This window comes from Ursus arctos, unplaced genomic scaffold, assembly GCF_023065955.2.
Source record: "Ursus arctos isolate Adak ecotype North America unplaced genomic scaffold, UrsArc2.0 scaffold_3, whole genome shotgun sequence".
Lineage (NCBI taxonomy): Eukaryota > Metazoa > Chordata > Mammalia > Carnivora > Ursidae > Ursus > Ursus arctos.
Window position 1 is genome coordinate 13,413,057 of NW_026622985.1, and position 11,284 is coordinate 13,424,340.

The window sequence follows — 11,284 nt, forward strand, 5'->3', positions numbered from 1 at the left end:
CAGGGTTAGCATTACAAGAATGCTAATACAGGGACTATGTGAGAACATTTGCAAAGTGAATCTTCTCAGAAACCTTGAATCTTTTTGTCTGCTAAAGACCTCTGTGGCATGGGAATTCCTCATTTCATCACCAATTTCTACTTATGGTAAAACTTTGAGTAAAATAAAACTTGGCTTTTAAAAACTCTTAGAAATGTGTTGTCTACCTACCTCTCTGCAAGTCTCTTAGGTATCAAGGAAGCCAACGATGTCACTGGTTTTGTTTCAGCGGTGTATGGGTTGGGCTGGGATGCAGTGTCTTTCTGGCAGTAGCAGATTGGTGAATTTTCGGGGAGAAACTGTACATGCTTAGTCTGGTCTAAATTTAACCATGTCTCTCTAACCAGATATTCTCTTAGGTCTCCTTTCTGACCGGCTGTCTTTTTGAGTCCCTCTGGTCTGCTTCTAGAAAGGATGGAGGTAGCACGCATGATCCCAGGACCAATTAATTCTCCACAAAAAATCCCACTAGTTACTCTTTAGTGGTTCCATTTTCAAAAGTAATCGGCTCTCTTAATCCATTCATTTTGTCATTCATTCCTTCATTTAATATTTATTGTTTTCTATATGCTGAGTATGCCTCACCATTACTCTCCTTGAAGTTAGAATACTCATGACTATACTTCAAACTCCGGTGATTTCATATCAGTGTCAAATCGATACAATGCTCCTCCTAAGAATTCAAATGGGATTCAACGCAACAAAGACCAGTGAGGTCAAGGGAGTTGGGCTCTTCTTTAGAGTTCACTGTTACACTCATTGTCAGCTATTCTTGAGAATCAAAAGAAATAGTGCCATACACAGATTTGTTTACTAGTGTTGCCTGGCTCTGTAAACATTTTACAGTGTTTTCATAAAAGTAGTAGAGGTGATGACAGAACTCCAACTTGAATAAAATTAAACAATGAGATTTATTCTGTTGCTGATCTCAGTCTGCTTACTGTAGCTACCGACTGAGTCAGCTGTAATGTCAGATACTGAGCACGCTCGTGGCATAGAGTTTAGTAATATGACGCCAGTTCCAAAAAACCTTAGATAACTTTTTAGAATTGTGCCTACCCCAAAAGCAATTTCATTTTGCTCTTGATTGTGTTTGGTTTGAACCATGTTTGCTTATGCAAAATAATACTAACCAAAGCATCTCTTTCAGAATAGATTCTAACCACCAAGAGCTACACTTGTAAATAAACATACACAGTTGTTTTAAAGATGATGATGCAACGAACTTATTGAATTCATTTCCTGAGGCTGCCGTAACAAAGTACCACACACTTGGGTGGCTGAAACAAGAGAACCTCACAGTTCTGGAGGCTAGATGTGTAAGTTCAAGGTGTGGACAGGGTTGGCTCCTTCTGCCAGGATGGGGTTGTGAGGGAGAATCTCCTCTGTGGCTTCTGGTGGGCTGTTGACAATCGTGGGTGGTCCGTGGCTTGTAGATGCATCACCCCACAGCTGTCGTCATCTTCACGTGGCGTTCTCCCTGGTGTATATGTCTGTTCCCAAATCCACCCTTTTAATAAGATCATCAGTAACGATGGATTAGGGGCCTACACTTCTCTGGTATGACCTCATCTTAATTATATCTGCAATGACCCTATTTCCAAATGAGATCACAAACCGGGGATTAGGACTTCAACATAAGAATTTGGGGGTGAGGGGTACCTGGGTGGCTCAGTTAGTTAAGTGTCCAACTCTTGATTTCAGCTCAGGTCATGATCTCAGGGTCCTGGGATGGAGCCCTGTGTCAGGCTCCGTGCTGGGCGTGGAGTCTGCTTGAGATTCTCTCCCCCTCTTCCTCTGCCCCTCCCCCTGTTCTCTCGCTCTCTCTCAAAATAAATAAAATTAAAAAAAAAAGAATTTGGGGGGGGACACAATTCTACCCTTAACGCTTGTAATTAAAATCATGTTTTGTAATAATTGTTCCTCCATTCCTTCAACAAATATTTACCATTTGTGTGCCAAGCACTGTGCTAGATACTGGGAATAACATAATAAAAAAGATACACGCCTTGCCCTCAAAAAACTTTAGTCCATGGATTTGTGCCCCTTTTCACCTCCGGGGAAATGAAATAAAGCACAAAGGGACTATCAATGATCATAAACCATAAGGCAGGATAGCTAAGAGCAATAGTAACGGCCAATATTCATTGAACACCATGCAGTGTCGCCCTGTAAATTATCTCATTGAACCCTTAAAACAACACTACAAAGCAGGAACTGCTACTTCCATTTATAGATACGGAAACTGAAGCTCTGGGAGGGCTAACAGATGGCCGTGGGAGAATTTAACCTGATGGTCTGGCACCTGAGCTGGATTCTCCTGCTACCTGATCCCTACATTTACATAACATCTGGTAATGGTGGGAAGAATTGAAACGTGTCTTTTTCTTTTCTTTCTTTTCTTGTTTTTTCCTTTCTTTCTTTTTTTCTTCCTCTCTCCCTCCCTCCCCATCCCCCCTTCCTTCCTTCCTTCCTTCCTTCCTTCCTTCCTTCCTTCCTTCCTTCCTTCCTTTCCTTCTTTCTATTTTTTAAATTTTATTTATTTGAGAAAGAGAGAAATAGCGAGAGAGAACAAGAGGGAGAGGGAGAAGCAGGCACCCCTTGGAGCAGGGATCCCAATGTGGGACTCAATCTCAGGACACTGGGATCATGACCTGAGCTGAAGGCAGACATTTAATGGACTGAGCCACCCAGGTGGCCCTGAGAACATGTCTTTGCATCACCTTTGAACGGTGTGTAAAGTAATACCTAGGGTTAATCCAGGGTAGGGTTAGAATTTCTTCTCTTTCTCTGTTGCTTTCTTTCTGACTTGTCAACATGCACAAATCCACTTGTTTCTTTTGTCAGCATTTCTTCCTATGTATCTTACTTCGCCTTTCTTCCCCGTTTCCCTAGAGGGCTTTCCTTTCTACCCAGAAAGTGAGTTTGCACTGCAGAGTGTGCTAAATCCAGGTTCTGTACAGAGAAGTTTAATGGGAAGGTAGTTGGCGTACTACTCTAGGACAAAGAACAGAGAGCATCTTACCTTTTAGAGATAAACCTTTTGGAAAGAGGAGGGGTGGAATTCAGTTCTTTCCAGAATCAAAAACAATCCTGTTTTCAGAGTGTATCTATTGATCCCACCCCTTCCTCTATCAAAAGCCCAGCATCTTAGTGCTACTGCTGACACTGGTTTCTTTGATAAGTAGATAAGGGGTTGCTGGCTGATCAGAGGTGTATTTTTTTCCCCAGGATTTAAAGCAAAAACAACTCAGTAACGGCACCTTTGTGAAGAAAAACAAAATGTGATAAGCTGAGGCCACCTGGTTCTTTGAGCTGATAAGTCTCCAAAATTAAACGCATAATAAATTAAACAGGTGCCCAGTCATACATTCCACTGTCTCTTTTCTAATAAGTGACATGATTCTGAGGGTGAAACTATTCTGTTTGATAATGTAGTGCATTGTGCGTAATACAAGAAGGGTATCTAGTCTCTCTCTCTCTCTCTCTCTCTATATATATATATATGTATTTTTTGCATTTCCTAAAGACTTTACTAGGATCCTTTCTATTGTGAGGAAGGCACAGTTCAAAAATAGCTCCCTTCCAGGGACAAGCCTTGCATTTCCAATCTGTTAAATGATGGCAAACCCCACACTTACTGTGACTTATTCCAGAAATGTCTTTTAAAGTTTAGGTACTAATTATCACTGGAAGCACAAACTGAAAGAAGGTCAAGTCCAGTGATGGAGAATCATATTTGTTTCCAAATCTTTCCCTTGAAATTTGCATAGACATGACCCATCTACTTACTGTAATGTTAATTGATTTCCCTACATTAGTTGTGTCTTGGGCACATTCATTTATTCGTATCTCCCCTAAAAGTGAGAGATAAGAGCCTTATCCTCAAGGAGCAGATTGCTGAATAGGGGAGACAGGGAGGTAAATAGGGCATTTCAGTGCAATGTGGCAAGCGATAGGATGCAAGTATGGGGAGCCCCCAAGCCACAACCTAAGGCAGGCTGTGAGGTGAGTGGAGTCAGGAAAGTGGTCCAGGAGACGGAAACAGTTAAACTAACTCAATGAGTAATATCTATTGTTAGAGATGACTTACAGATCGCCAGATCTGTTAAACTCAATTTTGCCAGTTCCCAAGTGTCCCAAATAATAAGTGCCTTCCTTTTGCAAACTCTAAAAAAAAGAAAATTATTTTGATGATGGAGAATTCAGCCATGTGTGACTTCCTTTGTCTTTTCTAGCTCAATTAATGAAGGCCAGAGACACTAAGAAAAAGATGTATTCAATGGAGAAAATTAACAACTGGGCAGGAGCTTAACTGCTTGAGTTAGAGGAAGAAATATCCCATTTATGGTCTTAACCAGAAAAAAGCAGGTATGATTCCTTCTCATTTCAGGAGGGCTTAATGTGAGACAGTTTCCAAATGCATTCCTTAGATACCAAATCTCTGTTCTTTCCATCTTTAAGCCCAATCAGTCTAGGCTTTAAAGTCGGCCACGTATATCTGTTTGCTGCTGCCACACGCAGCTTTGAGTAAGTGTGATGATAGCAACAATAATTGTACTTGAGAGTCAGAGGTGAGGGGCCCATTTCCCCCCTCCTTTTGTAATACAGCAGTTACTGAAGAAGTTGTTTAGAAACTTTTTATTCATTTATTCAGATACTATTCATCCTTAAAAAAATTATAGTACACTATGTAAATTATATATTAATGAAGTTGCTTTATTTTTTAAATATCTATTTATTTATTTGAGAGAGAGCGAGAGCTGGGGGAGGGGCAGAAGGAGAGGAAGAGGGAGAGAAGCAGACTCCCCGCTGAGCACAGAGCCTGAGACATGGGGTTCAGTCTCACAACCCTGAGATCTTGACCTGAGCTGAAATAAAGAGTTATATGCTTGACCAAATAAGCCACCCAGGTGCCCCCAAAAAACTGTTTTAAAAAGACATTTATAGTGTGCTCCAATGTCATCCCCCACTGCCAGCCCCATGAGACCAGCAGCATAGTTTGGCACATAAAGATTTTTCTTCTCCTTCCCCTTCCCTTTCCCCTCCTCCAACTCCTCCCCCTCCTTTAATGTTTCTTAAATTGAATAGACTATATGGCCTCCTTGTGTCCCTCTATAGGGCTCTCCATCTTCCTTGGCACATGTGAAAATCTTTTCTCCTTTCATGGTTAGACCATTAGATATGAACTCAAAATCCCCTTAATTCAGAAATTGACTGTACAATCCTCTAGAAAAACTCTACTTAAATGTTTTTATCAATAGAAAGAGAACAACTGAATGGAATGCTTGGAAATGCTCCCAGGCACTTCCTCAACCTTGGGAAAATAATCCCCCATCTATATTGTTTCTATTCACTAATCCACAGGAATAGAATTGGAAGGATAAATCAGGACAAGTAAAAATCATATTAGTAGGGAGGTTCTGGGGAAAAAGTAGCCTGACAGCTTCTTTCCAGCAGAGAAATGAAATAGCAGCACCAGAAGATGAGGGGAGAGGCTGTCCTCTTTCCAAATATTTCATCTCTAAAAGGTGAGAAAACAAATCAAAGCATATTTTGGTAGCAAGCAACAGGGTTGGTATAAATAAATACAATACAGATGTCTATAGATGGAGCAGATTTTTCTTGGTTAAAGGAAAAAAATGAGGTTCCACTTCCATTAATGGTTGAGTAGCTTGTATCAGATCAACCATTCCATAGGTAACACTTTCAAGCTCTGTGCAAAATATAAGAAAACAACTGTATGAAAGCATTGAAAAGTGACCAAAGCAGGCAGAAAGTGGAGAGAGCTGACACTTGGAAGAAGGGCAGGACATTAGATGAGTTTTCCATTTTTGATGACTCTACTGCCGTCAGCATCAGGCAGTGTAGCTAAGGCTCAGAAGCTTGTAATCTCACAGGTTAAATATTCAGAACCAGTGCTTGGAGCAACTACAGCTGAAACATGATGGCGAATAATCCAGAAAGGAGAGAGCCATAGAGAGGGCTCCAGTTCATGAGTATAAGCTCTGCATGAACTTTTGGCTGATCCCTGCACTACGTGTGTGGAGGCCAGAATCCAAGCAGCCTCTACAATGCTAAGAGAACTGAACAGAGATTTCCGAAGCTGCCCAACACAGGAGAGTCAGAGTTTGGAGCCTAAGTTCTGCCAAGTTAACCGTCTTCTGTTAACAAAAATTGATAGTCTTGAGAACATACTGGAGTTCAGTCTCTACAATGTATCATTCAACATGTCCAGCGCAAGATCCAAAATTACTAGAATGAAGAAGGCACAGGACAGTGTGACCAATACTCAAAGAAAAAGATAATCAATAGAGACCAACCCTAGATGTCTCTGATTATAATCGGCAGACAAGGATTTCAAAGATAGTTACTATAACATACTTAAGGATATAAAAGAAAATATAATTGCAATGAACAAACATATAGGACATCCCAGCAGAGAAACAGAAATTAAAAAGAAATAGCCAAATGGGGGCACCTGGATGGCTCAGTTGGTTAAGCATCTGACTCTTTTTTTAAAAAAGATTTTATTTATTTATTTGAGAGAGACAGTGTGCACGAGTGGTGGATGGGGGGAGGAGCTGAGGGGGAGGCAGAAAGAATCTCAAGGAGACTCTGCACTGGGCGTGGAGCCCTACATGGGGCTTGATCTCACGACGCTGAGACCATGACCTGAGTGGAAACCAAGAGTTGAACACTCAACCACTCAGGGCCCCACGTGTCTGACTCTTGATTTTGGCTCAGGTCTTGATCCTTGATCTCAGGGTAGTGAGTTCAAGCCCTGTATTGGGCACCACACTGGGTGTGGAGGGTACTCAAAAAAAGAAAGAAAGAAATAGCCAATGGAAATTCTAGAACTAGATATTAAAATACCTGATATAAAAAATGCACTGGATAACTTTAACTTCAGATTGGAGATAACAGAAGAAAAGAATTCGTACCCTTAAAGATAGGTCAATAAAATTATCCAATCTGAAAAAACAAGAAAGCCTGGGAAAAAATGAGCAGAGCCCCAATGACTTGTTGAACAATATTAAGAGGTCTAACATTGTGTGTAAATGGAGTCCTATAAGGAGAGAAAGAGAGAGAGAGACATGTTTCTAAGTTTGGTGAAATATCCAAGACTCTTGGCAAACTCCCAAGCACGTTAAGTACAAAGAGAACCACACCTAGACACATCCTCCTTAAACTACCGAAATCCACAATTAAAGGGAAAATCTTCAAAGCAGCCAGAGAAAAAGAACACATTGTGAACAGGCAGCAATGATACATAACAGCAGTTGACTTCTTACTGGAAGTCAGAAGGCAATTAAATGGCATATTTTAGGGGCTGAAAGAAAAAAAAAAACCAATCTGGAACTTTATATCTATTTTATATCTAGTAAAAGTATCTACAATTTTACGTCTGGCAAAGATACCTTCAAGAATAAAAATGAAATAAAGGCCTTTTAACGTCGATGAAAACTAAGAGACTCCATTGCCGTACAATAGCACTTTACAAAAAACGCTGAAGAAATATTTGGGACTGTGTGTCAAACAGCATCCTTCAAGTTTTATGTAGTTGTTTGTGTTCCCAAGAAGCCAGGAATGGAACGAAGTTTCAGTCAAAGTAGTGTATTTAGTAGAGGTTATGGGCTGAACTGGGTCCCTCCCACGGTGATAAGTTGAAGGCCTAATCCCTTGTACCTCAGAATGTGACTGTATTTAGAGATAAAGACTTTAAAGAGGTGATTAAGCTAAAAGGAGGTCTTCAGGGTGGGCCTGAACCCAATATGACTGCAGTTTTTATAAGAAGAGGAGACATGGACACGGGGAGAGACAGCAGGAACGTGGGTGCACGGAGAGACACCACGTGGGGGGCGCAGGGAGGAGGCAGCCATGTGCAAGCCTCCCATGGAGGCCTCAGAAAGAACAAAACCTGCTCACACCTTGATCTCAGATCTCGCGTCTCCAGGAGCATGAGGAAACACGTTTCCGTTGGGTAAGGCACTCAGACTCTTGCAGTCTGTTATGGCAGGCCCAGCAGACGAACACAGTGGGTGGTGGTCCCAGGGAACACGGTAGAAAAGTGGGGAAGACACAGGGGCCGCCACTGCAAGGTGTACTGTGAAGCTCCGTGGGCGACGGGCAAGGGGGGCATCCGGTGGAGAGGCCCCAGGGGACGTTGCTAAAGATCACAGCGTTTAGGGGGACAACGTTTGCCCCCAGGCGGACAGGGCTTCAACCTTACGGCTCTGAATTTAGCTGTAAAACAGGGATAACATTAGCTCTTAATGAGAATAAAATAACAGTTTCCCTCTGAAACCCTTCGCCAGTGTTTGACATAATCTAGGTGCTATGATGATTTTATCATTTAATAAATAGATACTAAATAAATACTAAATAATCATTTCATGACAACTCTGTGAGATTAGTGTAAGTGATGATAATTCCATTTAAAATATCTCCATTTATTGAAATGATTAAAATTTGTGTTGAGAATCTTAACTCCAGCATTGTGGTTTATAAGTGTTCAGCATAGTGTCTTAGTAAATACTTAATATACTAAATACTTAAATACATAGTATCTATTCGGTGATAATCCATTTACATACACATGTGATTTTCATGTTGATGGGGCTGGGCTGTACTGCAATTACACTCCCTTGTGTTCTGAGTTTCCTGCTTCTAACAATCACATACTGTCAAGTATAACACATATTTTATCAGTGACACATGTCAGGTGTTTACTTCCTCTAAGGCCCAAGGTTTGGAAAGGGACTTTTGGTGAGTCACCGTCTCGGTGTCTCATGATGTATGACCTTATTGTCTGCCTGCTGCCTCCCCTCCGAGCATGGCTTCCTGAAATAAGGCTGCATTTCCCTAAATGCTGACTGGTCACAGCGGCTTTGCTGCTGTCCAGACGCCGAGGCCAGATTCCTGGAATCGCCCTTGATGGGCCTCATGGTGATTCCCGGCAAACACGAGAGTACTTTGTAACAGCGGTATCAGGTACGTAAGTAAATCACCTTCAGTTATGGAAAACATACAGGCTCATAACAGCATTAGTGATCAAAAACGGATTATCCTTTCATAAGCAGTAGTTAAGAGGAATAAAAATTTAAATACAGAAGTTCTATTTTCACATTTTAAAAAACAATTTTCAGGTCACACACCTGAAACTGAAAGAGCCAATTCACTTTTTCTTTTTTTTAAGATTTTATTTATTTATTTGTCAGAGAGAGAGAGTGCGCACAAGCAGGGGGAGTGGCAGGAAGCGGGAGAAGCAGTCTCCCCACTGAGCAAGGAGCCTGATGTGGGATTTGATGCTTAACTGACTGAGCCACCCAGGCATCCTGAGCCAAGTCGCTTTTTAAAAAAAAATTCTTCTTTAAGAGAATGTCGAAAACACATCTTTAATAGTTTTGTTTCTATTAAAATCATGTTAAACGTTTTATTGATTTCAATGATGGGGAAAAATCAATTTGTGTGTGTCTTATAAACAGTACTAGGAACTGGGAGATTAAAAAAAAGGATTTGATTTAAAATGTTCACTCACTCATTTAAGGTATTTATTATGCTCACATATCACCAAGCACTAGTCTAGGTGGGGGAGTCACAACTGTGAATAACATACAATTATTTCTTGAACAACCCAGGTTTGAACTGCGTGAGTCCACTTATGCACCTTTTCTTTTTACAGTAAAGTACTGTAAATCCTTATGATTTTCTTAATAACATTTTCTTTTCTCTAACTTACTTTATTGTAAGAATACAGTATATAATACCCAAAACATATAAATTATGTGTTAATTGGCTGTATGTTATCAGTAAGTCTTCCAGCCAAAAGCAGGCTATTAGTAATTAAGTTTTTGGGGAGTCAAAATTATACATTTGGATTTTCAGCTCTGCGGGAGGTTGGCATCCCTAATCCCTGCATTGTTCAAGGGTCAACTGTACACTTAAAAAAATTACTTTCAGGGTGTCTGACTAGCTCAGTGGCATAGAGCATGGGACTCTTGATCTTGGAATTGTGAGTTCAAGCCCCATGTTGGGTGTAAAGATTGCTTAAAAATAAAATCTTAAAAAAATTACTACTTTTACATTTGAAAGAATTATTTCAATCAACAAAAATATCTGGAATAAATTATGAAAGAACAATGAATAAAAACAATTCCCAGCATTTAGCAAATGTCAAAGACATAGTCAAATCCCAGATGAGGAGTCAGGGATTGGCAAATTATTTCCAATTTGGAAAATGATTGACCAAAACCAGAAGAAAAACAAAAATAGAAACAGTCACACATGACACATAATCAAAAAAACTACCACGAAAATGGTTGGGCAATAATGGCACAGAAGAGTCAAGGAATGTTGGCCATTGGAAACTTAAACCCATGCACCAACAAGCAATCCCAAATGGATCCAGATAGCCACCAGATTTAATAAGACAAAATTCTAGGGATGGAATAAAATAAAAGAGGAAAATCTAACAGTCATCTGAATGTTCCCACAAGGGCTATGTCTTGGTGGGTTCCCTTGGGTGCTTGATAAGCTCTTACTTACTCTGTGTTCAGCAATTCTATTTCTTCGGTTCAGAGCAATCAAGTTCTGGCAAATTGAGTCATAGACACTATAAATTCAAGAGACCTAAACACACCAGAGCAATTATGTCACTTTATGCATTAATACCTTCCCAGTGGGCAAAATCCTCATAGACGTCCAAGATATCCTTCCCCAGAAAATAAAGGGGACTTGCATGAATTTAAGGAAGTGTCATCTAGACAGTGGGAGAGTAAAGACTCATCCTGTGGAATGTTACTTGTCCAATACATGTAGACTGAGTGCTTACTGGATGTCTAGCCGCGCACTAAACACTGAGGATCCAGATTTTAATGAAATCTGTTCAATCCCTGTAAGAGCGCACGGACCAGTGGGGCAACCCTGAGGACTAATTATGACACGTGATGTGGCAATGTAGGAGGTCCCAGGGAGGCATGGAGGAGAGAGTTATTACTTTAGCCCTGGCAGAATGAGTAATGGCTTCCTCGAGATGGTACTTTAGTTGAAAAAGAGAAGACAGTGGAAACAATGTATTCCAGGCACAGCAATAAATACTTAGAAGAACACGGGGTACTTAGGGAAGAGCGTGTGTTACTCTCACTGGTGGGTGAGGCTTTGTTGTGCTAACAGGAGATGACACTGAAAAGGAAGGCTAGGTGGGGCGCCTGGCTGGCTCAGTGGGAAGAGCATGCGACCCTTG